We start from the raw sequence: 21,000 nt of genomic DNA, 5'->3' as shown, positions 1-21,000 counted from the left end.
CTCGTGCTTTCAAAAAGTATTGAAATTTAGCAGACTACTGCAGAAAGAGGGGTTTAAAATCTCTAGCTACCCATTCCATTATAGGCTGAATTAACTGATGGGTTGTCTGAGGTTAACAACCTAGGGCTGTCTGCAGAACTAAAATACAGAGATGCCGTACCATTCATTTTGTATTGAAAATTCATCGATATGAAGTTCCCAAATTAAATACAAGTAGCAGAAAGAAAGACAAAGATGGAAGGCAAAAATGATTTTAGTCCAGGGAGGAAAGTAATGAGATTTTAAAGGAAGAATTGTAGATTGCTCATTTCAACAGGACTGTCTTTGAGAGGAAAGTGTCAATTTTGCCGTCGGACAGATTGTGGCTAGAAGATGAAAGGGTAACAGTAGAGGGGGAGGGAGCAGATGCTCTGGGCAGACTGTACATATAGATGGCTCCAATGACCAGACCAGCACCCAGCGTGAAAAGGAGGTCCACGTGGAACCCAAAGAGGTAGACAGAGACTACAGTGGAGACTATGATGGAAAAGGAGGTGGCGAACCCCTTCAGGATGTTATCTGCGTACTTCACTACCACTGCCAACAGTAAGCCCCCAAAAGCCTGGTTGAAGATGACGCCCCACACCATGGGTGTGTACCCAAACAGGAAGCCTTTCTCTGCAATGGCAAGTCCATTGTTCCACCACATCCCCAACAGGCCTAGTACAGTTCCAAATATGCCTAGCTGGATGTTCCTCATCCACACAGAGGCTGAGCTGCCCTTAAGGATTTTCTCAAAGTACACTCCAGCAAAGCCAGAGGAGAGGCAGGACACTATCACTGCCACCAGTCCTTTGGCATAGTTCTGGCTCAGTCTAGTGACTGTAGTCTCCTTCTGTTTTCCTTCCTGCTCCACTTGTACGATAGCAACCCCAGCGACACCCACTGAATCCTCGATAGGCTCTTTCGCACCATCAGCACAGAGAAAAGGGTTGTGGTCAGGATTTTCAGCTGGTAGGTCACCTGGAGAAATAACCACAAAATTAATTAAACCAAACAGCATTTACCAACATACTACATTTAGCATATTCCAGACCTAAACCTTTACAATTACTTGCAAGGGGATAACATGGGACACCCAAAACATATTGCATTCTATGCTGTAATGCAGTGGTTGCCAACCAGGGGTACTAGGCCTATTCACAGGGGGACTTGAGAAGACTCATGAGACCATAGGCTAGCTGATCAAATGCACGAGGGGGTACTTCAGGGGTACTCCAGGACAAGCAAAATTCAGTTGGTGGTATATTAAACGAAAAAGGTTGGGAACCACTGCTTTAATGGGAAATTATTTGATTAATTATTTTCCTCTATTTTATTTATTGTTGATATGGATTGCTATGTAATAAATATGATGGTATGTGCGCGGAGATGCAGACAGATGCATTCCATTGGGGGAAAGGAAACAAGAGTTACATTTGGTACTTAAACTGTTCGCTGCTCTGGCACCCCAATGGTGGAACAAGCTCCCTCACAACGCCAGGACAGCGGAGTCACTCACCACCTTCCGGAGACATTTGAAACCCCACCTCTTTAAAGAATACCTGGGATAGGATAAAGTAATCCTTCCACCCCCCCCCCCCCCAAAAAAAAAAAGATATAAAAAAATAAAAATAAAAAAAAGTGTAAAGTGGTTATCCCACTGGCTATAGGGTGAATGCACCAATTTGTAAGTCGCTCTGGATAAGAGCGTCTGCTAAATGACGTAAATGTGCCCTTGAGCAAGGCACTTAACCCTAATTGCTCCTGTAAGTCGCTCTGGATAAGAGCGTCTGCTAAATGACTAAAATGTAAATATGTAAATGTATAAATGTTAACTTAATTAATTTAGTATATTTTATCATTATCTGTTGTAACTAAGTACTGATGTTCCTAACTTTGACCTGTTTAACTGCCAGTATTGAATGGTGGTTGAAGTTTGACGCCAGACTGGGCCAAGGACACACTGATAATGTATCAGTGACATTAACCATGTTTCCATCCACAGTTTTTATGCAAGTAAAGTCATACTGTATGAAAATAATAATAATCATGACAGCTGTGATGGAAACAGGACGTTTCGGAACAATTTTATAAATGCCGATAGATAATTTGTTCGTTCGACATAGTGTGATCTTTATGTCTGTGAAATTAATTATGCGAGAAATAGCAGTGGAAATGCCTTTATGCGCAAATAGATCCCACTATATATATACTCTGACAGAGCTCCACAGTTCCTCTGTGGAGATGGGAGAACCTTCCAGAAGGACAACCATCTCTGCAGCACTCCATCAATCAGGCCTTTATGGTAGAGTAACCAGACGGAAGCCACTCCTCAGTAAAAAGGCACATGACAGCCCGCTTGGAGTTTGCCAAAAGGCACCTAAAGGACTCTCAGACCATGAGAAACATGATTCTCTGGTCTGATGAAACCAAGACTGAACTCTTTGGCCTGAATGCCTAGCGTTCCGTCTGGAGGAAACCAGGCACCGCTCATCACCTGGCCAATACCATCCCCACATGGGAAGCATGGTGGTGGCAGCATCATGCTGTGGGGATGTTTTTCAGCGTCAGGGACTGGGAGACTAATCTTGTTTCTCATGGTCAGAGTCCTTTAGGTGCCTTAGACCACTGCGCCACTCGGGAGGTCGAACTTGTTGGATGCATTTGCTGTTTATTTTGGATGTGTTTCAGATGATTTTGTGCCCAAAAGAAATGAATGGCAAATAATGTATTGTGTCATTTTGGAGTCACTTTTATTGTAAAGAATAATATAATATGCTTCTAAACACTTCTACATTAATGTGGATGCTGCCATGATTACGGAAATGCTTAATTTTAGCCGGATTCTGCCGGAACAGGATCCAGCAGCTCTCCGTTTTGGACTGTTTCTTTCCAGAACCCCCGGCACATCCCGATTGACAAATTAAGCACCGGATTATGGATAGCCCTGAATGAATCGTGAATAATAATTAGTGAGAAGGTTAGACACTCATATACTGTATCATACCCCCCCCCAAAAAAAATGCTAACCTCCCCTGTTATTGTAATAGTGAGAGGTTAGCATGTCTTGGGGGTATGATATTTGTGCGTCCTATTACTTCGCACTCATCATTATTCACGATTCAGTCAGGACTATCCGTAATCATGGTAGCATCCACATTAATGTAGAAGTGTTTAGACTCATCACATATGCTGCTCTTGCTGTTTATTATCTATCCTGTTGCCTAGTCACTTCATCCCTACCTATATGTCTACCTCAATTACCTCGTACCCCTGCACATAAACTCGGTACTGGTACCTGGTATATATAGCAAAGTTATCATTACTCATTGTGTATTTATTCCTTATGTTATTCTTTTTCTATTATTTCATTCTTTTATTTTTTTGCATTGTTGGGAATGGCCCTTAAGCATTTAACTGTAAGTCTACACCTGTTGTTAACGAAGCATGTGACAAATACATTTTGATTTGATTACTTTATTATTTCATTCCATGTCATCTCAGCTGCTGCCTATGCTGTCTGGTCACTATTTTAGTAGTTCTTCAAAGTAAATAAGGCATACTTTTATGACTGCTGAATACCAACTATCAATCACTTAGCTGTATTTTCAAGTAGAGATACCTCGAAACAACTGCTCTCTATCCCTCTCGATCGCCTATCTTCTGTCTCTTCTCTCCTTCTCCGTGTCTCCCCCCACACTGACCAGACAAGTAGGCACGCAATGGATTATGGTCATTGTAGTTAATTAAATTTTCTGAGCTAAACTATGTAGAATATTGGCCTGTTGGAAACTACAACTCCCTACTACATCGCACAGTTCGGGCTTGATCTGATTTATCTCTAGAGAAACTGCGCAGTGAACCCGAATGAGAAAAACCTAAACGAAATTCAAATAATTCATCCACCTTCGGTCAATTAGTTGTTTAAAAATCGAAGAATAACCAACATTTCGGTTAATCGCACAGCATTATTAGCGACACTAGTTTTTACACACTAGTGTTGCTGGGAATTAGCTTGCAAAACAACTGAAAAGTCCACCAGAAGTTAAATAAAATTATATTTCAATTTTACTCTATCGATTGTCTGTAGGCTTAGTCTAGGATTGTCTGTGGTCCTTATTCAGTGGGAATTATGAAGAAAAAATACATATAAATTTAACGCATAATAGAGCCCCACAGTGGACGAGTCATAATACCCTTAAAACCTTCCGGTCAAACACGGAAATAGTTCCAATAATTTTTCACCATTCATTTTTTACCATAGGGGATTTTAGAACCACTTCAAAAAAGGTATGTGTTTCATATAGGCTTTCCCTGGCGTGACGTTTTGATAACCGTGTAAATCTCTCTCAGACAAGATGACTTTTTTCAATATATTTGGCTCCATTTACTCTCAGATTCTAAAATGCTAACATTAAATACAATTGGTAGGACTTGCTTTAACTCTTTTAAAAAAATGGTGGTAGTGATAGAAGTTTTTACTATTTAATGCAGTTTTAAAGTATGTATGTTTTGAAAAACGTTATAGTAGTGGTGCGGTCACTAGTTGTGTGGTTGTGGACAGTAGTTGTGGTCAGTGATTTTGGTAAGTAGTTGTGTGGTTGTGGTCAGTAGTTCTGGTCAGAGTAAATAGGGCACGGTTGTTGTCAGTAGTGGTCAGTTCTTGTGTGGTTCAGTAGTTGTGTGGTTGTGGTCAGTAGTTGTGGGCAGTAGTTGTATGGTTAGTAGTTGTGTGGTTGTGGTCAGTAGTTGTGTGGTTGTGGTCCATAGCTGTGGTCAGTTGTTGTGGGGTTGTGGTCAGGAGTTGTGTGCAGTAGCTGTGGTCAGTAGTTGTGTGGTCACTAGTTGTGTGGTTGTGGTCAGTAGTTGTGGTAAGTGATTCTGGTCAGTGATTGTGGTCAGTAGTTGTGTAGTTGTGGCCAGTAGTTGTGGTCAGTAGGTGTGTAGTTGTGGTCAGTAGTTATGTGGTTCAGTAGTTGTGTGGTCACTTTTGTGATTGTGGTCAATAGTTGTGGAAAGTGAATATGGTCAGTAGTTGTGTGTTTGTGGTCAGTAGTTGTGGTCAGGAATTGTGTTCAGTAGTTGTGTTGTTGTGGTCAGTAGGTGTGGTCAGTCGTTTTCTGGTTGTGGTCAGTAATTGCGGTCAGCAGTTGTGTGGTTGTGGTCAGTAATTGGGCGATTGGGTGAAATATGAAAGGAGGGAAGCGTGTTGCTAGGTAATAGTTGCCTGCTCCCTCCATGGCTAAAGCCAGTGTGAGAAACATGCTAACATAATGGGTACGTTTGTGCTATGAAACTAAATAAATACTGCACTTTGACGAAAATGTATTTCAGAAGAACAGAAAATGAGTTGTCCTACTGTATGTTATCTGGCTATGCGCCATGCCATAGATAGGCTGTAAGCTTGTTCATTTAGCAAACAAGACAGGCTTATAAGTCCTGTGCCATTATTTTATATTCTATGATTTTATAGTAAGAATATAATTGAATTTAGCTGAATAAAATAGAAAGGCATTTTTTTACCATTCTGGAGCAAGAGTGCGTGCATATGAAGAGGGTATGTTGAGCATAAAAGTGATCATTTGAAACAGGCCCTATATGCAAGATTTAGTATCCCGAGTGGCGCAGTGGTCTAAGGCACTGCATCGCAGTGCTAGTTGTGCCACTAGAGATCCTGGTTCGAATCCAGGCTCTGTCGTAGCCGGCCGCGACCGGGAGACCCATGGGGCGGCGCACAATTGGCCCAGGGTAGGGGAGGGACTGGCCGGCAGGGATGTAGCTCAGTTGGAAGAGCATGGCGTTTGCAACGCCAGGGTTGTGGGTTTGATTCCCACAGGGGGTATGAAAAAAAATAAGGTATGCACTCACTAACTGTAAGTCACTCTGGATAAGAGTGTCTACTGAAATTATTTGGAGTGTTTTTGGCAACTTTAGTTGTGAATGATACAAATCTTAGAATGCCTTAGAAATCTAAAGATATATTGGCTGCATGATGCGACTATAGGCTTGCGCTCTGTTCCTTTCCTCAGGCTGCACACGCTGTTCTCTCAAGTGATCATACTGTATTTTCACCCATCAGACTATTCTCAATCTAAATCTGGTCTTTACTAATATGTAAAATGTGTTTAGATGTAGAATGAATCATTATCAAATGTGCAAGAACAGGGGCAAGAAAAAAAGAATACATGTCATCTTTATGCACTGGAATACCAAATGGAGGCCACTTTCCCGACAATACCTTTTTCACTCACGTCGGCTACTCGGATAATTTCGCAGCGACAGGTGATATTCCGCCAAAACTCTGTTTCGATGGGCTCTCCTGCAGCTATCCAATGCTTAATTTGGAAAACCAAGTGAAATCTGTTTGGGAACATCGATAGTAACATGTTTTCACAACTAAACATATTTCATAAAACTGTTGACAGCCCCTCTCTCTGTGCGCTGGAGAAAATAATGAAGGAGAGAGGGGAGGAGATGGAAGCTCACAGTGGTGCGATATTCTGTATCTAAAAAGGTAATGTGTCAGCCTATTAATTATGAAAATATATTTAAAAAAATGCCCTATAACAAATTCACTATAAATGTAGGCTAAATCAGAATTTGTTTAATTTAGTCTAGACCAATTATGTACTAAAGACACAGTATCTTAAATCAGTATTTTTGTTGTTTTTCTGCCATGTGTAATATGCGGTAGCTATGTATTGTATAACAGCACAATCATTATTTTAATTCAGGATGATTATTTTTTCGGGCTTGGGCTCATATATAGACCTATGCTTATGCATAAACTCTAATATGCATATGGGTGTTTTTAATTAATCATTACCTTAGAAAGCGCTGTCCATTTCGTTGTGTTTGGATTTGAAACAACATCCACAATGACCATGTTTTCCACTCAGTTTAAACCTGCTGTTTAACTTCTTTCTTCAAATTGATAAATCACAGTGAGGTGAGATTCAAAAGCACATAAGTGTTTGATGATAAGTGTTTGATGTGATTTTCAATTGCATTTACATTGATGTCAGAGTAGTTAGAGAGACAATGCATGACCTACCATTAGCGACCTGATAATCGTTAGCGAGTTGGGGACTACTAATGCATGTCCAGAGCGCATAAGAGGGATGACCGTGACTCAACGGTCATGTAGAATTTTACTGCGGTCATGACTCATGACTACCGGTGTGGCCGTAATACGGTCACCGCAACAGCCGTAACTCTGACCCACAAATTTTATTTTCTAGATTCATGATGTTGTTGTTAGACAAAGCAAGAGAAGTGAACTTCAAAACGTGATGTAGTTTAATTGGAATTTGCAGCTGTTGTTGGTAAGTATTAATTAGCAGATTCATTACTTACCATGACTTCCTGCATCTACAGTGCATTCGGAAAGTATTCAGACCCCTTCCCCTTTTCCACATTTTACTACGTTACAGCCTTATTCTAAAATTGATTAAATATTTTTTTTCAACTCATCAACATACAGTGATGGAAAAAAGTATTTGATCCCCTGCTGATTTTGTACGTTTGCCCACTGACAAAGACATGATCAGTCTTTCATTTTAATGGTAGGTTTATTTGAACAGTGAGAGACGGAATAACAACAACAAAATTCCAGAAAAACGCATGTCATAAATGTTAGAAATTGATTTGCATTTTAATGAGGGAAATAAGTATTTGACCCCTCTGCAAAACATGACTTAGTACTTGGTGGCAAAACCCTTGTTGGCAATCACAGAGGTCAGACGTTTCTTGTAGTTGGCCACCAGGTTTGCACACATCTCAGGAGGGATTTTGTCACACTCCTCTTTGCAGATCTTCTTCAAGTCATTAAGGTTTCGAGGCTGACGTTTGGCAACTCGAACCTTCAGCTCCCTCCACAGATTTTCTATGGGATTAAGATCTGGAGACAGGCTAGGCCACTCCAGGACCTTAATGTGCTTTTTTTGAGCCACTCCTTTGTTGCCTTGGCCGTGTGTTTTGGGTCATTGTCATGCTGGAATATCCATCCACGACCCATTTTCAATGCCCTGGCTGAGGGAAGGAGGTTCTCACCCAAGATTTGACGGTACATGGCCCCGTCCATCGTCCCTTTGATGCGGTGAAGTTGTCCTGTCCCCTTAGCAGAAAAACAACCCCAAAGCATAATGTTTCCACCTCCATGTTTGACGGTGGGGATGGTGTTCTTGGGGTCATAGGCAGCATTCCTCCTCCTCCAAACACGGCGAGTTGAGTTGATGCCAAAGAGCTCGATTTTGGTCTCATCTGACCACACTTTCACCCAGTTCTCCTCTGAATCACTCAGATGTTCATTGGCAAACTTCAGACAGGCCTGTGTATGTGCTTTGTTGAGAAGGGGGACCTTGCGGGCGCAGTAGGATTTCAGTCCTTCACGGCGTAGTGTGTTACCAATTGTTTTCTTGGTGACTATGGTCCCAGCTGCCTTGAGATCGTTGAGAAGATCATCTTGTGTAGTTATGCGCTGCTTCCTCACCGTTCTCATGGTCATTGAAACTCCACGAGGTGAGATCTTGCATGGAGCCCCAGGCCGAGGGAGATTGACAGTTATTTTGTGTTTCTTCCATTTGCGAATAATCGCACCAACTGTTGTCACCTTCTCACCAAGCTGCTTGGCGATGGTCTTGTAGCCTATTCCAGCCTTGTGTAGGTCTACAATCTTATCCCTGATATCCTTGGAGAGCTCTTTGGTCTTGGCCATGGTGTAGAGTTTGGAATCTGATTGATTGATTGCTTCTGTGGACAGGTGTCTTTTATACAGGTAACAAGCTGAGATTAGGAGCACTCCCTTTAAGAGTGTGCTCCTAACCTCAGCTCGTTACCTGTAAAAAAAAGACACCTGGGAGCCAGAAATCTTTCTGATTGAGAGTGGGTCAAATACTTATTTCCCTCATTAAAATGCAAATCAATTTTTTACTTTTTTGACATGCGTTTTTCTGGATTATTTTGTTGTTATTCTGTCTCTCACTGTTCAAATAAACCTACCATTAAAATTATAGACTGATCTTCTTTGTCAGTGGGCAAACGTACAAAATCAGCAGGGGATCAAATATTTTTTTCCCTCACTGTACACACAATTTCCCATAATGACAAAGCGAAAACAAGTTTTTTGAAATTTTTGCTAATCTATTGAAAATAAGAAACAGAAATACCCTTTGCTAGGAGACTAGAAATTGATCTCAGGTGCATCCTGTTTCCATTGATCATCCTTGATTGGAGTCCAGCTGTGGTAAATTCAATTGATTGGACATTATTTGGAAACGAACACACCTGTCTAAATAAGGTACCACAGTTGACAGTGCATGCACTCGGAGCAAAAACCAAGCCATGAGGTCGAAGGAATTGTCCGTAGTACTCAGAGACAGGATTGTGTCGAGGCACAGATCTGGGGAAGGGTACCAAAACATTTTTGCAGCATTGAAGGTCCCCATGAACACAGTGGCCTTCATCATTCATAAATGGAAGAAGTTTGGAACCACCAAGACTTCCTAGAGCTGGCCGCCTGGCCAAACTGAGCAATCGGGGGAGAAGGGCCTTGGTCAGGGAAGTGACCAAGAACCCGATGATCAGTCTGACATGGCTCCAAAGTTCTCTGTGAAGATGGGAGAACCTTCCAGAAGGACAACCATCTTTGGAGCACTCCACCAATCAGGCCTTTATGGTAGAGTGGCTAGACGGAAGCCACTCCTCAGTAAAAGGCACGAAAGACCACTTGGAGTTTGTCAAAAGGCACCTTAAGGACTCTCAGACTGTGAGAAACAAGATTCTCTGGTCTGATAAAACTAAGACTGAACTCTTTGGCCTGAATGCCAAGCGTCACATCTGGAGGAAAACTGGTAGAGTAGAGAGATCCTTGAGGAAAACCTGCTCCAGAGCGCTCAGGACCTCAGACTGGGCGAAGGTTCACCTTCCGACAGGACAACGACCCTAAGCACACAGAAAAGTGTCGTGACGTGACTAACATTAATCTGAAGACTGTTATCTCTAATTAACCGCCGGCCACTTTGAGTAAGAAATCATGAATGTATTTACGTGAATCTCTTGGTGAACCAGACCGCCTTGGAAGGGGGGTGGGCCTTTTCACGGCACGCTCGTAAGTCTCTTATTGTCCGAAATGGTTCCAACAGTCATCTACTGTTGTCTTTCTTCGTAGTTGTCCGGTCTCCGATAACTTGTCATGTAGTCCTGAACAGAACTACAGAATTGATTTTCCTTCCATTAGCTCTTGAAGTTGCTTCTTTGAAGATCGATGGTTCCCCAATGGGGTGATGAGAGTAGCGTAATACGATGTATTGAGCAGAGTAGCAGATGGTCCTACTTAAATTCACTTTCGAATATACCTTACTTAGGACAGCTAATCAGCCGAACCAGTGATTGTCCGGGAGGTGAGTTTATTTTCTTCAACTCGTGTTGAGATTCAAAGTTCCAACCATTTTAAACGTGTAGCTGCCGCTTCATGTTTTTCTGGTCTAATGTATTTTTTCTTTAACCCATCATTTATACACTTTGGTCGAAGGGGCGGTTCCGGCAGGCTGGCACGCTTTCTGACCTCACTTTGGGCGGTGACTACTAACTGTGCAAATATAACCGGTGTGAAATGGCTAGCTAGTTAGCGGTGCGTGCTAGTAGCATTTCAATCGGTGACGTCACTCGCTCTGAGACCTTGAAGTAGATGTTTCCCTTGCTCTGCAAGGGCCACGGCTTTTGTGGAGCGACGGGTAACGGTGCTTCGAGGGTGACTATTGTCGATGTATGCAGAGGGTCCCTGTTTCGAGCCCAGGTAGGGGCGAGGAGAGGGACGGAAGCAATACTGTTACACAAAGTTATGAAAAACAATTATCTCTTATAACTTCTCAAATCATATCACTCTCTTAACAAAAACACTTTCATAATTTTTCATATTACATGCAGAACGCATAGTATGGCAACGTCAAATATGTAGTGGGTATACCTTCCAAGTTACAGTATGTCCTTTATAAAAAGAAATATGACATCACAAAATAACAAACAAAATGATATTATTATTCAATATATCGCCTCTGACCATTCCAGTATTTACTTTCAACGTGTTAGAGTTTCAGCGGGAAAAAGTCTGTTGAAACAAAGACATTCCTTTGGTGAATCTTGAGGGCGCAGGCCTGCATGTTCTCCTTTGATTTACAACAGGGTGTGAGTTGTTAATCACCACTAGTTCTTTCCTTCCCCCTCTACGGTTGAGAGGGGGTCTGATTGAAGTTATTCATAGCAAACCTGATCTGAACTATTTGGATTCTCGTGGACAGTCATGACACAAGACAATGCAGGAGTGGCTTCAGGACAAGTATCTGAATGTCCTTGAGTGGCCCAGCCAGAGCCTGGACTTGAACCCGATCTAACATCTCTGGAGAGACCTGAAAATAGCTATGCAGCAATGCTCCCCATCCAACTTGACAGAGCTTGAGAGGATTTGCAGAGAAAATGGGAAAAACTCCTCAATAACAGGTGTGCCAAGCTTGTAGCATCATACCCAAGAAGACTTGAGGCTGTAATCGTTGCCAAAGGTGCATCAACAAAGTACTGAGTAATGTAAATGTGATATTTCATCAAATATATTACAAAAAAACGTATGTAAATGTGATATGAGTTTATTTTTAATACATTTGCAAAACTTTCTAAAAACCTGTTTTTGCTTTGTCATTATGGGGTAGTGTGTGTAGATTGATTAGCAAAAAACAATTTAATCCATTTTAGAATAAGGGTGTAATATAACAAAATGTGGAAAAAGTCAAGGGATCTGAATACTTTCCGAATGCACTGTATAATGAAAGCAGTTGATGGTTACTAAAACAGCTATATCTATTGATTGGTAGAAGCTATTCCTAATCTTTCTTCAGATTAGAAAATCAGATAAGTAGAGGATGATTTCATACACTCAACGTTTTTGTCTGACTTGTTAGGGGAGTGGTCAAAACAGCAGTTGTTTGGAAAAAGTTGGAAAAAATGTGTTAATGCGGTTTCTAAAACAGCTGTATCGTTAGATCCGTAGATCATTAGTTCAGTAGTTGAGTCAGTAGTTGTGGTCAGTAGTTATGGTCAGTAGTTGTGTGGTTGTGGTCAATAGTTGTGTGTTTCAGTAGTTGTGTGGTTATGGTGGACGGTGGACGGTGGTCGGGAGAGGTTGTGTTTTCTCTAGCAGGAGGTAAGCTTGGCTTCTTATATGGTGTTGAGTAAAGCTTAAACCATGTATTTAGATTGTAGGTAGGTATTGTAGTTAGGTATTATAGGTAGTTTACTCAGGTAGTTATTGTAGGTTATTGTAGGTAATTATTGTAGGTAAGGACTGTATTCGGCGGACCCCGGCGAAGCACGAGGCTAGCTTACCCACTACTTGGACCAACAAAGCTAGCTAGCTAGCTAGCGGGTAGCTACTGGTAACTTTTAGCAACAGTGGTTAGTTGTTTCCAATGTTATTTCACGCTTAAGAGTACCTGTGATTGAGCCAGCTAGCCGCCACCATTCAGCTGTTTTTCTAACCTCATTATCATTAACGTTAGGTGGTTGGTAGCTGCTGTACTTAATTACGGCTACTGATTGCAGTCTGCCAGTTTGGCTTTATACATAGCTTGGGCTTTGTCGAGTAAGGCTTAAACTATGTATTTAGATTGTAGTTAGGTATTATAGGTAGGCATCGTGGGCTGTATATTATTAAGTAGTATAGGTAGGCATCGTGGGCTGTTGTGGGTAGCTGTTGTGTAGTTATTGTAGGTTACTTTTGTATTCGGCGGTGCCGGGTGTAGCACGAAGCTAGCTAGCTAACTCACCTCCTGGATTAGCTGGCGAGTAGCTATTAGCAACGGTAGCAACTAAAAACAATATCCTTTTAGCCAGCTACATTCGTTCGCAGCGACGCCGTTTTTCAAACAAAGTCAACACAGCAGCCATTGCTAGCTAGCCAACACTACCAGCTGGCTGTACTGTAGTAGCTAAATACAATATATTTGTGCTAGCTACCCAACGTTTAATCATTGCTGCGTTATGAAAGGTAAGCTTGGCTACTTATATGGTGTTGAGTTAAGCTTAAACCATGTATTTAGATTGTAGGTAGGTATTGTAGTTTGGTATTATAGGTAGCTTACTCAGGTAGTTATTGAAGGTTATTGTAGGTAATTATTGTAGGTAAGTATTGTATTCGGCAGACCCCGGCGAAGCACGAGGCTAGCTTACCCACTACTTGGACCAACAAAGCTAGCTAGCTAGCTAGCGGGTAGCTACTGGTAACTTTTAGCAACTGTGGTTAGTTGTTTCCAATGTTATTTCATGCTTAAGAGTACCTGTGATTGAGCCAGCTAGCTGCTACCATTCAGCTGTTTTTCTAACCTCATCCGAGGCATTAACGTTAGGTGGTTGGTAGCTGCTGTACTTAATTACAGCTACTGATAACAGTCTGCTGTAGTTTACAACAATTCTAATTTCTAAAGTGGAAGTTGGGAGAGTTTTATTCGGGTGGTTCAGTGAAACAATTATAGTTTCTGAGGTGGAAGTTGGGAGAGTTATATTATTATTTTTTTGGTGAGGGAGGCCTGCTCTCTCCTTTCCCAGATGTTTAGTTCATTTCATTCCGATCTCCTCTGCATTATTGTAGCCATCTGCTGCAGCCAGTCAACTATGCCTCTGCCTATCCCTGTTCTCTCCTCTCCGCACAGGCTACACAAATGCCTCACACCGCGTGGCTGCTGCCTCTCTAACCTGGTGGTCCCTGCACGCACCACACACCTGGAGTTCCAGGTCTCAGGCAGCCTCTGGAACTGCCGTTCTGCCGCCAACAAGGCTGACTTCATCCCAGCCTATGCTACCCTCCAGTCCCTCGACTTCCTGGCGCTGACGGAAACATGGATTACCACTGAAAACACTGCTACTCCTACTGCTCTCTCCTCGTCTGACCATGTGTTCTCGCATACCCCGAGAGCATCTGGTCAGAGGGGTGGTGGCACAGGAATCCTCATCTCTCCCAAGTGGTCATTCTCAATTTTTCCCCTAACCCATCTGTCTATCTCCTCATTTGAATTCCACGCTGTCACAGTCACTAGCCCATTTAAGCTTAATATCCTTGTCATCTATCGCCCTCCAGGTTCCCTTGGAGAGTTCATCAATGAGCTTGACGCCTTGATAAGTTCCTTTCCTGAGGATGGCTCACCCTTCACAGTTTTGGGGGATTTCAACCTCCCTACGTCTACATTTGACTCATTTCTCTCTGCCTCCTTCTTTCCACTCCTCTCCTCTTTTGACCTCACCCTCTCACCATCCCCCCCCACTCACAAGGCAGGCAATACGCTTGACTTCTTCTTTACTAGATGTTGCTCTTCTACTAATCTCACTGCAACTCCCCTCCATGTCTCCGACCACTACTTTGTATCCTTTTCTCTCTTGCTCTCCTCCAACACTACTCACTCTGCCCCTACACAGATGGTAACGCGCCGCCGCAACCTTCGCTCTCTCTCTCCCACTACTCTCTCCTCTTCCATCCTATCATCTCTTCCCTCTGCTCAATCCTTCTCCCTCCAATCTCCTGATTCTGCCTCCTCAACCCTCCTCTCCTCCCTTTCTGCATCCTTTGACTCCCTGTGTCCCCTATCCTCCCGGCCGGCTCGGTCCTTCCCTCCAGCTCCGTGGCTTGATGACTCATTGCGAGCTCACAGAACAGAGCTCCGGGCAACTGAGCGGAAATGGAAGAAAACTAAACTCCCTGCCGACCTGGCATCTTTTCACTCCCTCCTCTCTACATTTTCTTCATCTGTTTCTGCTGCTAAGGCCACTTTCTACCACTCTAAATTCCAAGCATCTGCCTCTAACCCTAGGAAGCTCTTTGCCACATTCTCCTCACTGCTGAATCCTCCCCCCCCCCCCCCCCCCCCTCCCTCTCTGTGGATGACTTCGTCAACCACTTTGAAAAGAAGGTTGACGACATCCGATCCTCGTTTGTTAAGTCTAATGACACTGCTGGTCCTGCTCACACTGCCCTACCCTATGCTTTGACTTCTTTCTCCCCTCTCTCTCCAGATAAAATCTTGCGACTAGTGACTGCAGGCCGCCCAACAACCTGCCCGCTTGACCCCATCCCCTCCTCTCTTCTCCAGACCATCTCCGGTGACCTTCTCCCCTACCTCACCTCGCTGATCAACTCATCCTTGACCGCTGGCCATGTCCCTTCCGTCTTCAAGAGAGCGAGAGTTGCACCCCTTCTCAAAAAACCAACACTCGATCCCACTGATGTCAACAACTACAGACCAGTATCCCTTCTTTCTTTTCTTTCCAAAACTATTGAGCGTGCCGTCTTTAGCCAACTCTCTTGCTATCTCTCTCAGAATGACCTTCTTGATCCAAACCAGTCAGGTTTCAGGACTGGTCATTCAACTGAGACTGCTCTTCTCTGTGTCACGGAGGCTCTCCGCACTGCTAAAGCTAACTCTCTCTCCTCTGCTCTTGTCCTTCTAGACCTGTCTGCTGCCTTTGATACAGTGAACCATCAGATCCTCCTCTCCACCCTCTCCGAGCTGGGCATCTCCGGCGCGGCTCACTCCTGGATTGCGTCCTACCTGACCGGTCGCTCCTACCAAGTGGCGTGGCGAGAAGCTGTCTCCGCACCACGTGCTCTCACCACTGGTGTCCCCCAGGGCTCAGTTCTAGGCCCTCTCCTTTTCTCCCTATACACCAAGTCACTTGGCTCTGTCATATCCTCACATGGCCTCTCCTATCATTGCTACGCTGACGATACACAACTAATCTTCTCCTTTCCCCCTTCTGATAACCAGGTGGCGAATCGCATCTCTGCATGTCTGGCCGACATATCAGTATGGATGACGGATCACCACCTCAAGCTGAACCCTGGCAAGACGGAGCTGCTCTTCCTCCCGGGGAAGGACTGCCCGTTCCATGATCTCGCCATCACGGTTGACAACTCCGTTGTGTCCTCCTCCCAGAGTGCGAAGAGCCTTGGCGTGACCCTGGACAACACCCTGTCGTTCTCCGCTAACATCAAGGCGGTGACCCGATCCTGCAGGTTCATGCTCTACAACATTCGGAGAGTACGACCCTGCCTTACACAGGAAGCGGCACAGGTCCTAATCCAGGCACTTGTCATCTCCCGTCTGGATTACTGCAACTCGCTGTTGGCTGGGCTCCCTGCCTGTGCCATTAAACCCCTACAACTCATCCAGAATGCCGCAGCCCGTCTGGTGTTCAACCTTCCCAAGTTCTCTCACGTCACCCCCCTCCTCCGCACACTCCACTGGCTTCCAGTTGAAGCTCGCATCCGTTACAAGACCATGGTGCTTGCCTATGGAGCAGTGAGGGGAACGGCACCTCCGTACCTTCAGGCTCTGATCAGTCCCTACACCCAAACGAGGGCATTACGTTCATCCACCTCTGGCCTGCTGGCTCCCCTTCCTCTGCGGAAGTATAGTTCCCGCTCAGCCCAGTCAAAACTGTTCGCTGCTCTGGCACCCCAATGGTGGAACAAGCTCCCTCACGACGCCAGGACAGCGGAGTCACTCACCACCTTCCGGAGACATTTGAAACCCCACCTCTTTAAGGAACACCTGGGATAGGATAAAGTAATCCTTCTACCCCTCCCCCCCCCAAAAAAAATAAAATAAAATAAAATAAAAAATATATAATTGTAAAGTGGTTATCCCACTGGCTATAGGGTGAATGCACCAATTTGTAGTCGCTCTGGATAAGAGCGTCTGCTAAATGACGTAAATGTGCCCTTGAGCAAGGCACTTAACCCTAATTGCTCCTGTAAGTCGCTCTGGATAAGAGCGTCTGCTAAATGACTAAAATGTAATGTAAATGTAATGTAAATATGGTCAGTAGTTGTGCTTTTCAGTAGTTGTGTGGTCAATAGTTGTGTGGTTGTGGTCAATAGTTGTGTGTTTCAGTAGTTGTGTGGTTATGGTCAGTAGTTGTGCTTTTCAGTAGTTGTGTGGTCAATAGTTGTGTGGTTGTGGTCACTAGTTGTGTGGTTGTGGTCAGTGTCTAAACTACAGTTGTGTGTGAACTGAAAGTGCAATGAAAAGTGATCGGGTGAAATATGAAGCGAGTGAATGGTGGCAGTTGTCCAAGGCAGTTGTTGCTAGGCAACAGTTGCCTTGGCAGGCCTGCTCCCCCCTTTTGGCTAAAGCCAGTGTGAAAAAATGCTAACAAACATTTGTGCTTTGAAACTAAATAAATACATCACTCTGGCCCACAAAATGTATCTGCTAGATTTATGATAGTGTTGGTAGACAAAGCAAGGAAAGTGAACTTCAAAACATGTTGTTTTATTGGAATTTGCAGCCGTTGTTGGTAATTAATGAATCTGCTAGCTTCTGACATGACTTACTGCATCTATAAAGAGAGCAGTTGATGGGTTACTAAAACAGCTATATCTATTGACTGGTAGAAGCTATTCCTAATCCTCTGAAAAGCAGAGAAGTAGAGGACGATTTCATATGTTTTAGGTTTCTGTGCGACTTGTTGGGGGAATGGTCAGAAATTACAGAAAATGTTGTTGATGCGGTTACTAAAACAGCTGTAACTTTTTATCGGAATAAGATATTTTTGAAAAGCAGGGAAGTAGACCAAGATGTCAGACACTCTAACTTTCTGTGTAAGTTCTTAGAAAAGTGGTCAAAGTAGCTGATATGTCAAAAGTTGCATTGTTGCATTTACAGTGAATGGATGTTGGAAGTGATGATGTCACAATGGAGCGCTTTAGAATGTTGAGGAAATGCAATAAAAGTGGATGGATTACCAAAATATTTAATTTTTTATAACTTAGAAACTATAAAAGATATCATAAAGTTGTATGCAAACACACTGGCCCTGACTAGTCTACAGTCGTGGTCAAACGTTTTGAGAATGACAAGTATTGGTCTTCACAAAGTTTGTTGCTTCAGTGTTTTTAGATATTTTTGTCAGATGTTACTATGGTATACTGAAGTATAATTACAAGCATTCCATAAGTGTCAAAGGCTTTTATTCACAATTACATTACGTTTATGCAAAGAGTCAATATTTGCAGTGTTGACCCTTCTTTTTCAAGACCTCTGCAATCCGTCCTGGCATGCTGTCAATTAACTTCTGGGCCACATCCTGACTGATGGCAGCCCATTCTTGCTTAATCAATGCTTGGAGTTTGTCAGAATTTGTGGGGTTTTGTTTGTCCACCCGCCTCGAGGATTGACCACACATTCTCAATGGGATTAAGGTCTGGGGAGTTTCCTGGCCATGGACCCAAAATGTCGATGTTTTGTTCCCCGAGCTACTTTGTTATCACTTTTGCCTTATGGCAAGGTGCTCCATCATGCTGGAAAAGGCATTGTTCGTCAACAAACTGTTCTTGGATGGTTGGGAGAAGTTGCTCTCAGAGGATGTGTTGGTACCATTCTTTATTCATGGCTGTGTTCTTAGGTGACACAGGACTGATGGTAGTGCTCACCTTGTCTTCTCCGGACAAGCTTTTTTCAGGATGCCCCAAACAATCGGAAAGGGGATTCATCAGAGAAAATGAATTTACCCCAGTCCTCAGCAGTCCAAACCCTGTACCTTTTGCTGAATATCAGTCTGTCCCTGATGTTTTTCCTGGAGAGAAGTGGCTTCCTCGCTGCCCTTCTTGACACCAGGCCATCCTCTAAAAGTATTCGCCTCACTGTGCGTGCAGATGCACTCACACCTGCCTGCTGCCATTGCTGAGCAAGCTCTGCACTGGTGGTGCCCCGATCCCACAGCTGAATCAACTTTAGGAGACGGTCCTGGCGCTTGCTCGACTTTCTTGGGCGCCCTGAAGCCTTCTTCACAACAATTGAACCTCTCTCCTTGAAGTTCTTGATGATCCGATAAATGGTTGATTTAGTTGCAATCTTACTAGCAGCAATATCCTTGACTGTGAAGCACTTTTTGTGCAAAGCAATGATGACGGCACATGTTTCCTTGCAGGTAACCATGGTTAACAGAGGAAGAACAATGATTTCAAGTACCACCCTCCTTTTAAAGCTTCCAGTCTGTTATTCTAACTCAATCAGCATGACAGAGTGATCTCCAGCCTTGTCCTCGTCAACACTCTCACCTGTGTTAACGAGAGAATCACTGACATGATGTCAGCTGGTCCTTTTGTGGCAGGGCTGAAATGCAGTGGAAATGTTTTTTGGGGATTAAGTTCATTTTCATGGCAAAGAGGGCCTTTGCAATTAATTGCAATTCATCTGATCACTCTTCATAACATTTTGGAGTATATGCAAATTGACATCATAAAAACTGAGGCAGCAGACTTTGTGAAAATTAATATTTGTGTCATTCTCAAAACTTTTGACCACGACTGTCCACGTTTTAAAGTTAGAAAGGCATTTCTGCCTTAAACGGTGTAAGAGGAGTAGCATGCTAAATAATAATACAATAAATAAGTCAGCAGTATGGCAAAGATTTAAAGTCGGGACTTCTGCTTCGCAAGTCCAACCTAATAATAATAAGTATGAATAAGATTTAAAGTCAGGACTTTTACATCCAAGTCTCACCTAATTAGCATCAAAGTAGACATCATGTAAGACTACAAATCCCTGCAAGCTCCTGCACTTCATCTCTAGCTGACACCTTTGCTGTCAGTTAGCTAGCTGTTAGATACCTTGATCCAAAACAAAAGATATTGAACATTTTAATTTACTGTTCCATATTTTATTTAACTAATATTTGTCTTATTTATGCATTTGGTCTTGTGTCTTGTACAGAATACTATCCTAGTAACAGTCAGATATTTACAATGTATCATGAATACTAGGCTATTGTTTTGCAAAAAGCTAGCTGACTACCTACCAAATGATATTAGCAACATACCCTTATTTTACCAGATCCTCTTCTCCTTCAGCCGGTGGAGGTCTATATTTAATCCCTTATAATTCCTACCAACTATATGAACGAGGTGAAATCTATTTCAATTCATGGTGTCAGAATGCACTGCTGTATTAAAGCAATTCAGAATTAACTTGTTGACATGTTCTGTTTCAGACAAAGCCAAATTAACTCATTGCAGAATGTATCTGTAATCATGAATAACTAAGAATTTCTATTTGACAAGAATGGATTTAGTCACCCATCAATTACGTCAAATACCTGAACTCCAACAATGACATTGTTTTAAATAAATCTAAATAGTAAACAATACATACATACTGTATGTATTTTATACATAACATATAAACATCTGACCTGAAGTAAACATAACATTATTTATTAATCAATACCACAAACCCGGGACATCGAAGAGCACCACATTAACTATTATTACTATCCGAGAGAGCACAGATTCTTCTACTTTTCCATTTTAGGAATTAGACCAGCACAAATAACACAAAATGTAAAACAGCATATTGTGATTTTTGGTGGGTGAGTTACAAATGGAGAAACAACTAGATGCGTAAGGTAGGTTTAATATAAAATACCAGGTCAACTCCAGCAATATGAGAAACACGCTTAACAGACTCAAAACAATGAAGCAATGCCTAAACACAGCTATATAAAACCCCTTCTTGTCAATTTAACAGGTCAACTTGCTGCTGTCAATTGTGAGCAGCACATTTACACTGCATTCAGTCTGAATGCCAGAATTAGCAGCTGGTTATTTCTGCACCCCTTTTAGGTCATTGTCAAAAATATCCGGCCCATGTCCAGTCATACTCGGGGTCTCAGCGTGTGTCCCTCGACGTCTTTCAGTCTCAGTTGCAGCATTAAAATCTTGGTCATCGTGTGTCTGTGAATCGCAACATTAAAGACGACGAGTTTCCACAGCATTTCCACAAATTGAGCCATACACAATGCAATTTACACATCGACAACATGGTAGTTTACAACAGGGGTTCCCAAACTTTTTCACTCAGGCCCCCCTACCAGTATTGGGGAACAGCCTGCGTCCCCCTTGTTTGAATGTTAAATAACGAGGCAGAGGCATTGATGCGA

At 42.9% G+C, this 21,000-nt stretch overlaps 1 pseudogene across 1 annotated transcript; it reads right to left on the bottom strand.

Annotated features, from left to right (window-relative positions):
• Positions 1-304: 304 nt before the first annotated feature.
• On the bottom strand, positions 305-20,787 carry LOC311147577 (UDP-galactose translocator-like; annotated as a pseudogene). The gene is made up of 2 exons: positions 20,722-20,787; positions 305-1,002 (listed from the first exon to the last, which is right to left on the bottom strand). The product of its transcript is annotated as a UDP-galactose translocator-like (transcript).
• Between the last annotated feature and the right edge of the window lie 213 nt (positions 20,788-21,000).

This window comes from Coregonus lavaretus (genome assembly GCF_964263955.1).
Source record: "Coregonus lavaretus genome assembly, chromosome: 20".
In the NCBI taxonomy this organism is placed as follows: Eukaryota; Metazoa; Chordata; class Actinopteri; order Salmoniformes; family Salmonidae; genus Coregonus; species Coregonus lavaretus.
This window is presented reverse-complemented; position numbering and strand designations above follow the sequence as displayed.